The sequence below is a fragment of the Lactuca serriola genome, chromosome 3, assembly GCF_051521515.1.
Source record: "Lactuca serriola cultivar US96UC23 chromosome 3, Lser_US96UC23_V15, whole genome shotgun sequence".
Lineage (NCBI taxonomy): Eukaryota > Viridiplantae > Streptophyta > Magnoliopsida > Asterales > Asteraceae > Lactuca > Lactuca serriola.
Genome location: NC_136410.1, coordinates 65,638,078 through 65,650,583, shown reverse-complemented (window position 1 = coordinate 65,650,583; position 12,506 = coordinate 65,638,078). Strand labels below are relative to the sequence as shown.

Genomic DNA, 12,506 nt, shown 5'->3' with positions numbered 1-12,506 from the left:
AAAGGGAGCTATGGTTTCAATGGCAACATTTAGGGGAATGGAGGTTGAGAATGGAAGGGCCTCAAGAGAGTTAGAGCTCTTAAATAAGGCTCAAAACCTCGAAATTAGGGTTTTAGCTTTGGGAAAGTACGTGATGCGTACTAAGATTTATGCACTGTGTAGATCATTTAAACCCCGCTCGAAGTTTCTCCCTCTACGCATCACATAAAAGGCTATATACACCCTACGAAGATTAAACTCTAACATTACATCATAAGAGATAAAGAAAGGAATTTACGTGCAAGTATCTAGTGTTACAGGAGGCCTTCGTACACTAGTGGATCTGCGGATGATAGGAGCTTTAGTTCTACACCTTCATTCTATGAACTACAATCATCCATGATCCCATTATCTCTAGTTTTATCAGAGCTCCCACTGCTTCCTGAACTTTCACATATCTCTTGAGTACTAACAGGTTTTATAATTTCATCATAAGAAGTCTTTTTTAACTCAACTTGTTCTTCCTTTTCTAGTTGGTTTGTTATAGTTGGAGCTCTTGGCAAGTTCATCCTTGTATAGAGCATTCTCGCTGAACACCACATCCTGACTTCTGATAACCCTATTGTGTTCATTATCCTAGAAGCAGTATCCCATGGCGTCTAACCCATAACCTATAAAGTGCACTTCCTTTCCCTCACCTCTATCTTGTCTCTCTCAGGGTCTTTAACTTTTATATACGTGATATGTGCATATCTATACATATAATTTTATATCATATCTTAATATTTCTAATTATTTTTATGCCCTTTATAGAACAAAAGGTACTTAATTTGTTGTATATTGTGTTGTAGGGGTAAAAGACATGCTTGGAGCAAAAAGGAAGCTGGAGGCTGAAAGCTAGGAGTTTAAATCATGACTTTAAAATGAAGAAAAAATACAATCACCACGTCGTGGTGACTTTACCACGACATTGTGTTTTGGACTTTCCCAATTGATTTAGAAGACTTGTTGAATACGGGATAATCACGAAGACCACGATGTGGTGGACTTACCACGTCATGGTGATCTGTTTTCGGGAAAAGTATAAATACAAGCCATTCTCCTCCGAAATTATAAGTTTTGTTAGAAGCAACTTTCGATTTTTGAAGGCGAAGTATCCGTTTTGAAGCATGGAAGTGAAGAAGTCGATCATAGCTTGGGAATTGAGAGCATTAAGGAAATAAAACCCTTACTTACAATTTTCTACTTTAGTTTGATTATGTTTATTACAAAGAATTTCATTTTTCTGAGTTTGATTGCTGAAATCATGGACTAAAACCCTATGAATTTCGTTTAGTGTAGGTTTGCTTGACTTTTTATGGCTTGATTTATGGTTAGGATTAAGTTTTATTGGTTATTTGTTACTTTAGCTTATCAAAGAACCCCCAATGGTTATGAGAACTACTTTTTATGTTTGTTGCTGAGTTTGATCTAGATTGCATGACCGTCTTTCTTAATTGAACTTGAATCTTATGATATTTGTGTAATGCAAAACATGTAGGACTAGTGTTTAGACCAAAACCTACGGTTAAATACAAAAGTGGGTAAATAATCGTAGGAGTTAATATATGACGACCAATCATATATTGAATTGAATCAATAAACCAATTTGATCAATCTATTATAAGTCTAAGTTAACTCGAACTGAACACTGGTAAACTTGTTAGTTTATCCGACTGATCACCGAATGAATGAGCTTGTTTGTTAAACGATTAAGTTAGTGAACATTAACTTGGTCATCTTAGGAATTGATAACCAATGTAAAATTAATCCATTGCACCTCCATAAATCAACCATAATAGTAAGTAAATCGAAGCTAAATGAAAGTCTGTCAATTACCTTGGTTTAAATCTTATTTTGTGTTTCTTACTTTTAAGTTTTAATATTTTCCTTAATAGTTGATAGTCTGTTAGTTAAGTTAATCAAGTTTCTAGTCTTGCAAAACTATAGAAAACCCTTTTTCTAAATTTAATTGTAAATTAGGTAGATAGTAGATAAGAATTAGCTAATTAATCTGTTCCCTATGTTCTATACCTGTCTAATGTGATATATACTATTTTCAACAAGGTACACTGCCTTAGTTAATAATTAGTTGCATTATTAGGATAAACTAGTGCACAATTATTAAAGCATTTTTGGTGCCGTTGTCGCGGAACAGTCCATTTTTACTTAATTTGAATCTACTATTTTATTAGGATTTTTCTGTCTATTTTCTTTCATATTTTTGTTTTTAGTCTTTCTTCTATTTGACTTATCACGTCGTGGTGTCGTAACAATTAGGTTCTATTTTTTCGTTTTGTTCTTTTTACACGTTTTATTTGTTTTTTTGTTGCAGTAGTATATAACCCATGGATTGAACACAACTTTGACACCACCACTTGAAGATCGAGGGTCAGCTTTTCATAAAAAGAAGGACAAGAACGTAGGAGAATCAATCACACCAAAGAAATAACCATTCAAGGATCTAAAATCAGTTTTTCATAAAAAGAAGGACAAGAACGTAGGAGAATCAAGCAACAACCCGAAAGACAAAGGCACTTTTGAAGGCATTGAGAAAACTCCTAATAAAAAGGAAAATGGTTACGAAACAGACGAAAGTAGTGAACCCGAAACTGAGCCAAAAGCCAACATGACGAACATTGCGGACATGAAGATGAAGCTTACAAGAGGCGAAGGGGTGAAGACACCGGACTAGGACTTGTGCAACCTGTAATTCCTGCCACAGCCACCTTTGAGCTTAAGAGACATATCTTTACCACATTAAAGGGTATCCCATTTTCTAGAAAAGCCCACAAGGACGCCTACAAGCACATTGAGGAGGTCAATGAAATTGCTGGCTACTTCAACATACCAAACGTCCCACGCGAGACAGTTTTGCTAAGAATGCTCCATGTTACTCTTAAGGGAACAACAAATGATTGGTTGAAGTCACTCCCACCAGGCACGATAAGAACTTGGGACAATACGCGAAGAGTGCATACAATAGTTTTGCCCACCATCTAAGCTTTCCAAGTTGAAGAAGGCCATTGCAAATTTCGAGCAACAATCGAGTGAGTCATTGTATGAGGCGTGAGAGCGATACAAGGGTTTGTTGAGAAACTGTCCTCAAAATTAACCTCAACATATCGATTTTCTATGATGGGATGAACATCACAACTAGGCAACTCCTTGATTCTCAAGGGCCATTAACAAATAATACACCAGCCACGATCAAAGAGTTAATCAAGGAATTTTCTAAACATTCAAGGGAATACCATAACCCACATTATGATGCAACTAGGGGAAATTTTAATGTTGCTTCATAGGACATGTCGGCGGTCTTAGAAATGTTGCATAACATGGATAGGAGGATGACTAAAATGGATTAAACAGTCCATGCTATTAGAGTGGGGTGTGAAAACTGTAACAGACCGCATTTAACTAGAGACTATGATCTGGTTGAAAATGGAAACCGAAAGGTTCAAGCTTGCTACTCAAGTGGTGATCGTTATGATGAAGACTGGAGAAAGCCCAAGAAAAATTGGTTGCCCTATGATGAGTACAAGAAAGCCAAAGAGAAGAAGTTTGAGCAAAAGGGGAAGAGGGTTTTACCAAAGAGAGGAACCCGCACCTAAAAAGAAACCCGATTTTGAGTCAATGCTCACCCGCTTTGCAGTTGCATCAGAAAAGATGCATGATGAAACTGAACAGAAATAAGAGAGCAGCAAGATCTAATGAGGGATCAGAAAACTTTACTCAAAAACCAGTAAGCTTCAATCCTCAACAATGAAAAACAACTTGGGCAACTAGTTAAACAATTCAATGAAATATCACCTAGTTCCCTTCTAGGAAACACTGAACAAAACCCAAAATGAGCTCACATCCAAGCTATTACAACTAGAAGTGGGAAAATTATTATCCATCTGACTCCCATTAACATAAAAAACTCGGATGATGAGCAGGAAGGTCGAGAAGAAAGTCTGTGACAACCCGAAAAACTTCTCGCATGCACTCTTCAATTCTTTCCAATATTAGACTTATTTTACTATATAGTAGTACCCTTTAGAGTCTATTGAAGCATTATAAATGTGATATAATCAAGGTAGGAGTGTTAAAAAGGGTTAACTCGAAGTGTAGGAATCAAAACCGGGCCAAACACTCCAACACATGGAGTGTGCGGCCATACACTTGAGTGTACGGCCACACACTCTTGTTTGCGGCCTCACACCTTCCCAACCGCACACTCCACATATATATGCCACACTTAGTTCATTCTTGAACACTTCATTCACTTCTTCAAGCATAGAACACGAAAATCCTCTCAGGTATCATCCATTCTCCTTGAAGATCTTCATAAAAGGTACCAAGAACACCAAGAACACCAAGATCATCATCTGGCCGCACAGATGGCATCAAACACCACCTGGCAGCACACATGGCCGCACACATGTGCTGGCAGCACACTAGGCCGCACACCTGGCCGCACACACACATATAGTGTGTATTTTAGCCATACACCCTCTTGTATAGCCTTATAAACCCTCATACAATCATATATGATTATAACACTTCATTATAAGTGTTTACTAGTCCCTAAGGTGGTCCCAAAATCATCAATTAGTTGCTCATAACACTAATTAAATCCATATATCTGCCAATATATGCTAAATAGGATTCGCGCGTGTACTCAAGTCACCACTTGGCACCTAGCGTCTAATCCAACATTGTCATCAGAACCACTCACTACAGGTGAGTTCATACCCCTTTAATTTACCTTTGAAATACTTTTAAATGTTTTAAATACTTTTATGGGGGGGGGATACAAGTTGAATACTTATAGTTATTACATCAATCACATGTGATTAATAACTAGAAAACCAATGATTTTATCACTGTTCAAACTGTTTATCAAACTGCTTTACTTCAAAATGTTTTACAAACTCTTTTACTTATCAAATACTTTTAATTAAACCTTGTTATACTTCTTATAAATTGCATGCCCATATATGTATAGATATATAAGAAATGTTTAAAGGGCTTAGGAAGGCCATCCACCCTATTTCCTTTTTCTCGATTTGGATGTGGTCTGGTGGGATTTCGGGTAGCCGTCCGAAGGTCGTTTCAATATTAATTATATATCAAATGCACACATATACACATAAAAGTACTTCCATATTCATGCGTATTAGTCACATCATTAGTAAGTTACCATCGGGGTAACACAGGATCGTACTACTACAATTTCTAGATCAATGAGTCAGTTCATTCATGAGTCAATACTTATTACTATGAGTACATATACAACTATACTAGAAAGAGAACATATACAACTATACTAGAAAGAGAACATATACAACTATACTAGGACGAGAACATATACAACGATACTAGAACAAGTAACATTACATTACATATACATGAATACGTTAACAATTGTGATCCACTGTATGGGAGCATGCCTTAATTTTCATGACCCGAGTTGTAGCCAGAGTCTCTTGAAGGGAGAGCGTGAGTTTGCGTATAGATCTATACTGGATTGACTATCCTACACCTTGCTGCTAGCTACAGCCGGACCGGCAGGTCTGCGGGTGCCAAACGTCATACCTTATTTCTCGACTATACGTTGTCGTTATTACCAGTCTATAGTATGGTGCAATTTATCACATGATACCTTAATATAAATCCGGTTTAAGGTAGATAGTACAACCGTAGTTATTATAATACAATACTACAAGTACTACAGTAATTTATCCTTTATATACATTTAGTGACTATTTCACTTAAATAATAATGTATAAACTATATTTTAATAATGATAGTTACACTTGGAAAATTACCCACTTTTACGATAAACAAACATACAAAACAGTTACGCCTTGGGAGAAGGCTACTTTTAATAGAAAATATAGGTTTTTCTGAGAGATTCAAACTTTTACAAACACTTACAAACATTTACATACGTTTTACAAACTTACAATGGAGACATGTTCAAACGTTTTGATACAAACACCGACACTAAAATACTTATGAACTCACCAGCTTAATGCTGATACTCGCTTTCAAAATAACTTGTATTCTCAGGTCATCAGTAGACAGGTACCGAGACCAGCTTTTGAGAAGATTGAGCGCATTCAGGACTCATCTATTTATTTTGACTTACATTATTTTTGGTGTCTATAACTATACATAACACACTTGTATTAGAATTATATATTTAATGCAATGGATGATGTTGTTTGCTTGTTTACTATTACTGTGTTGTGATACTTTACATGACGTCCTCCGACCCAGAACGTTTCCGCCGTTCTTGGTTTTGGGGTGTGACAAAGTCAAAGAAAGGAGTCTGAACAATCGCCACGACTTGGTGCTGACACCACGACATGGCAAGAAGCTGAAATGAAAAATGTTGAACATGTTCAGCCATACCGCCCACCGCTGCCCTTTTCTATTAGAGCAAGAAAAGAGAAGAATGTTGAAGACTACCAGAAGTTCTTAGATCACATAAAACCCCTTGAAATCAAAATTTTGTTCCTTGAAGCCTTGGCTCAAATGCCAAAGTATGAAAAGTTTCTAAAATATCTCCTAAATAACCAAACTAAGATGGAGGGAATATCTCAGGTGGTACTAAATGAAACCTGCTCAGCTGCAATGTTGAATATACTACCTAAGAATATGGGTGATCCGGGAAGCTTAACTCTACCTTGTCAATTCGGAAATCTAGACATTAGCCACGCTCAAGCTGACTCGGGAGCAAGTGTTAATTTGATGCCTTATTCATTCTTCAAGAAACTTGATCTCTCGGAACCAAGACTGGCCTGCATGGTCATCCACTTAGCCAACAAAATGATGACATTTCCAAGAGGAATTTTTGAAGATCTACAAGTTAAAGTTTACAAGTTTGTCTTTCACTCTTTCCCACAGATTTCATTATTTTAGACATGGATGAAGATGAACAAGTCTCGATTATTCTTGGAAGGCCATTTTTGAGCACCACTCAAGCCTTAGTTGATATAAGAGAATCCAAACACACTCTTCGATTTGGAGAAGAAGCGGTCACCTTTGGAGTCAATAGAGCAATCCAACACTAAAGGATAAGTGATGATACGACTTTCTCGGTTGATGTGTTCGATGAAATTCTAGAAAAAGAGCCTGTAGGATGGAAAGAAAAGGAAACCGAGGGATATATATGGCTCTACACGATGGCGATTTTGATGATGAACTTGACATACAAGAGCTAGAGAAGAGGCTGCAAGAGAGTGAGTACAAAGAATTGAAAAAAGAGGTTGAAGAAACACCATGACATGTTACTGACACCACGATCAGACGTAAAAAACTGCGATACCACAACGTGGCAGGATGCCGACGTCGTGTTCACTGACCAAAAACTAAATGTCGAGCTAAACATTTTGCCCAAACATCTTGAGTACGCATTCTTGGAAGAAGATCAACAAAATTCGGTCATCATAGTAGCTGATCTCGCAAAACACGAAATGGAAAGCCTAGTGGAGGTACTCAAGAAATAAAAAAATTCCATAGCATGGAAGATCACCGACATCAAAGGCATTAGTTCCACATATTGTTCGCATAAAATCAACCTAGAAGAGGGAGCTAAGCTAGTGGTTCAACGCCAAAGGAGACTAAACTCGAACATGCAAGAAGTAGTGAAGAAACATGTAGTCAAACTCTTGGATGCCGATATCATTTATTCAATATCGGATAGCCAATAGGTGAGTCTAGTGCATGTGGTACCTAAAAAAAAGAGGAATGACGATAGTCACAAACGAAGAAAACGAGCTCATTCCAACAAAACGGTAATCGGTTGGCGTGTGTGCATCGATTATCGTAAGCTAAATGATGTACATGCAAATACCACTTGCCTTTACCATTTATTGATCAAATTATCAAAAGATTATCCAGTCATCTCTATTTTTTCTTTTAAGACGGTTTTTCAGGATACTTTCAAATCCCTATCGATCCTTAACCAAGAAAAGACCACGTTCACTTGCCCAAGCGGGACCTTTTCTTATAGACGAATGTCATTTGGGTTATGCAACGCACCAACCACATTCCAAATATGCATGATGGAAATATTCCACGACATGGTTGAAAATTTCATGGAGGTCTTCATATATGATTTTTCGGTTTTCGGGTCCTCTTTTGAAGATTGCTTGTCTAAGTTTGACTTAATGCTAGCAAGATGTGAAAAGACTAACTTGGTATTAAATTGGGAGAAATTTCATTTTATGGTTAAAGAAGGAATTGTATTTGAGCATAAAGTCTCCAAGTTGGGAATAGAGGTGGACCGTGCAAAGGTTGACACAATAGCCAAGTTACAACCTCCCACAAACGTGAAAGGGGTAAGAATTTTTCTGGGTCATGCGTGATTTTACCACCGATTCATAAAGGACTTCTCAAAAATTACAAGGCCATTAAACCAACTTCTCTTGAAAGATGCTACATTTGTTTCCTCCAAAGAATGCCTTGAAGGCTTTCAACTATTGAAGGAGAAATTAACCAATACCCCTATCATGATAGCCCCAAATTGGAATCTTCCATTTGAGCTTATGTGTGATGCAAGTGACTTTGTAGTTGCAGCTGTTCTTGGACAAAGGGTTGATAAACACTTTCAACCCACATATTATGCAAGCAAAACTCTCAATCCGGCTCAATAAAATTATACTACTACCAAAAAGGAACACCTTGTTGTGGTCTATGCTTTTGATAAATTTTTCCCTTACTTAGTTTTATCTAAAACTATTGTGTTTACTGACCATTCTGCCCTTAAGTATCTTTTTGCTAAACAGGATGCTTGACCAGGATTGATACGATGGGTGCTGCTTTTACAAGAATTTGACATAGAAATAAGGGATAAAAAAAGAATGGAGAACGTGGTGGCCGGTCACTTATCGAGACTAGAAAACCCTAGATTGGAAGAGTGAGATGAAAAAAATATTGGAGATGACTTTCCCGAAGAATATTTAATGGTAATCGCGGGAAGGGTGCCATGGTATGCAGACATAGCCAATTGCTTGGATAGTGATTGTCTTCCAAAACGACTGACTCGACAGCAAAAGAAGAAACTATTTTAAGATGTTAAGTACTACTTTTGGGATGAACCATAGCTCTTCAGAAACTGTGCTGATGGGATGATAAGAAGATGTGTGTTAGGGAAAGAAAGTTTGGAAATCTTGAAACATTACCATAACGGGCCCACCGGGGGACATCACGGAGCACAATACACGACAAAGAAGGTCTTTGATTCCGAATTTTATTGACCTAAAATTTTTAAAGATGCCAATCAATTTTTCAAGGAGTGTAATTTGTGCCAACGGTTGGGAAACATTTCATCCTGAAACGAGATGGCCCAAATAACATTCAAGTTTGCGAAGTATTTGATGTTTGGAGAATCGATTTTATGGGACCTTTTCCGATGTCTCGAGGGAATAAATACATATTGGTGGTGGTCAATTCTGTATCCAAATGGGCGGAAGAATAAACATTACCTACAAATGATGCTCGGGCAGTGGTTTGAATTCTTAAGAGGTAATTTTTGAGATTCGGTGTCACGAAGGCTCTTATTAGCATCGTGAAACTCACTTTGAAAATGAATAATTAGCAAAGGTATTACAAAAATATGGTGTACATCATAGATTTTCAACACCATATCATCCAAAAAGAAGTGGGCAAACTGAAGTTACAAATCGGGCATTTAAAAAGACTCTGGAGCGATCGGTTGGAAGTAATAAGAAGGAGTGGTCGGAAAAGCTTGATGATGCATTATGGGCATTTAACACCGCATTTGAAACTCCTATAGATACTACATCGTATATGTCACACCCCAAAACCGATAACGACGGAATACGTTCCGGGGTGGAGGACGTCATGTACAGTATCATCACAATTGCATAATAGTAAAAGCAAGAAAACAACAACCATTTCATTTACATAGTGAGTTTAAATACAAGCGTGTTCTGTAAAGTTTCAATAGACACCAAAATTATAACAAAAATAAGAGATGGAATCTTGTATGCTCCATATTCTCCAAAATGCTGCACCTGTACCTATCTATCTTTGACTTGAGGATACAAGTTATTTTGAAAACGAGTATCAGCATAAAGCTGGTGAGTTCATAAGAATTTAGTGTGGTTGATGTATTAAATGTTTTAAAACTTATAGTATGAAAAGCTGTAATTTATGTTTATAAGTAGTAGAAAACCCTAGAAAATCCTATATTTTCAAGAAAGTACATTGTAAGTGAAATCCTTTAAGTTGCGTGTAAGTTTTATCCTTGAAAACCTTTAGATGTAAAAGTATAGTAGTAAATCTCCAGTATGTAGTGTGGATAAGGAAAAGTTATGCATGTTGTCAGTAGTAGTGGTGCAAACTGCCATTAGTAATAGATACTTACATACTTCGGGATGTTAGCTTAGACTTTAGTCTAAGTGTATTAATGTGGATATAAGTGTATTCTTTTATGTGACCAATAGTGTGAGAAATAGAGAGTCCGATGACCTTCCCGGTCATACGTAGTGTAGTGAAGTAGTGCCACCCCTAAGCCTGGTCGGCTCGAACTGTAGTTAACAGTCGGGATATAATAGTGTCTGCCCCGTATAGATCTATACATGTAGTGTCGCCTTCCTTCCGGAAAACCCTGGTCACAGGATGTAAGCGCGGTAGAGTGTCTCATAGAGGGATAGTGTGTTATACTCTGGATTAGTGTTCTCTCTTGTATTATAGAGTAGTAGTATTTTTTATAGTTCATAGAGCGTACTCTTATACATGTATCATCTTGTAGTACTAATAGTTATAGTGTGTATAGTAGTAGCAGTAGCGAGTAGTAGTAGCCTTAACTATACCTATTATAGTTAACTTAGTGTATATGGTTCTTGGCATTTGTATAACACGGGTATTGAATATGATGAAGACTTTTATATCTAACACCAATATACATGATATATAACTAAGAAATCAAGGACAGTCAGACGGATAACAGATACCCTAAGACCACATGAAACAAGAACAGGAAATAAGGCGAGCTATCGGTCCTAAGTCCTTCAAGTCTTACTTATATATATATATATATATATATATATATATATATATATATATATATATATATATATATATATATATATTAATGTAAATATATTTTTATAAGAAAAGTAACTTAAACAAAGTTTGAAAATAATTTAATAACAATTTAAAAAAAAGAATGCGTTTAGATATTTTCTAAAAATAGTTTTGCTCTCAAAGCAGTTTTAAAAATTGTAGAGATCTTTTGTAAAGAATGGTGATAAATCACATGTGATTGATTTCCATAAATTGTACATTTGACTTGTATCCCCCCCCCTAAAACATGTAAAAACAGTTGAAAAGGTTCATTAAGGGGTATGAACTCACCTGAATTGAGTAAATCGGGTGAATGTGTCGGTTGAGTGTTTGGTGTCAAGTAAGGACTTGTACACCCTTTATGACCCTAGTAACATATGAGATATATGTTTTACAAGTAATTAGTGACTTATACTCTTACTAAAACATTTAGACATCCTAATTTGATTTAAGGTCTTATGGTTGAGTGCTATAAGGTTAATGAGTTGTATGGAAGGAGTGTATGACCTCACATTGGAGTTTACTCTCCTAAAACCCACCCTAAGTGAGTTTACGGTTGGGAGGCCACATCCCCCATGAGTTTACGGCCGTAAACTCATGGGAGGAGTGTTTTTGATAGCTTTCAAGTCTCATGTGGATTTAGAAGTGGTTCTAGGAAATTATACAAGGCTATAGGGGTGTTTAAGGGTCCAAGAGTATACTCCCTTGGAGTTTATGGCCCAAAGGCCACTCCTTGGGAGTTTACGGCCGTAAACCTTAGGGTTTATGGTAGTAAACTCTTATACACCCCACTCCTTGATTTCTATGCCTTTGGTTTAATTTCTAACAAATTCTAGTAAAGGTTATAAGGCCTTTTAGGGGTTTAAACTCCCGGTTTTCATGATTTAGGGGAGTTTACGGCCTAAGCACATGCTTGGGCCGTGAAATCAATTTTACCCTTCAAATGTATGTGTTAGAGTGTTCCAAGTCCGAAATGGCAAGTCTCTAATTCATATCTTAAGTCTAAGGGTGGTTTGGATGAGTTTTTGGACTTGTTTTGCATGATTAAAGGGTGTTTACGGCCTAAGCATGTGCTTGGGCCGTAAACCCTCTTTTACACCCTAAAAATTATTGTTTTGAGGTTTAAACACTTCTAGGTAAATTCCACAACTAGTATCTAAGCTCAAAAGAAGGAAAATCGGGACATTTGGCACCATTTTAGGTGTTTACGGCCTAAGGAGGTTCTTAGGCCGTAAACTCCTTTTTGATGGCCATTTTGTGTGATTTTTGAGCTATTGCAACAATAAATGATGTTTAGAATAAGTTAGGATAAGAGAACTTACGTTTTGGAGGTTGAAATTTGCTGTTTTGGAGTCGAAAACGAGTTAGAGAGAGAGAGAGAGAGAGAGAGAGAGAGTGAG

At 36.9% G+C, this 12,506-nt stretch overlaps 1 non-coding gene across 1 annotated transcript; it reads right to left on the bottom strand.

Annotated features, from left to right (window-relative positions):
- Nucleotides 1-3,028: 3,028 nt before the first annotated feature.
- On the bottom strand, nucleotides 3,029-3,136 carry LOC145096407 (small nucleolar RNA R71). Its single transcript, XR_013703814.1, has one exon. It is a non-coding gene; the product is annotated as a small nucleolar RNA R71 (small nucleolar RNA).
- Between the last annotated feature and the right edge of the window lie 9,370 nt (nucleotides 3,137-12,506).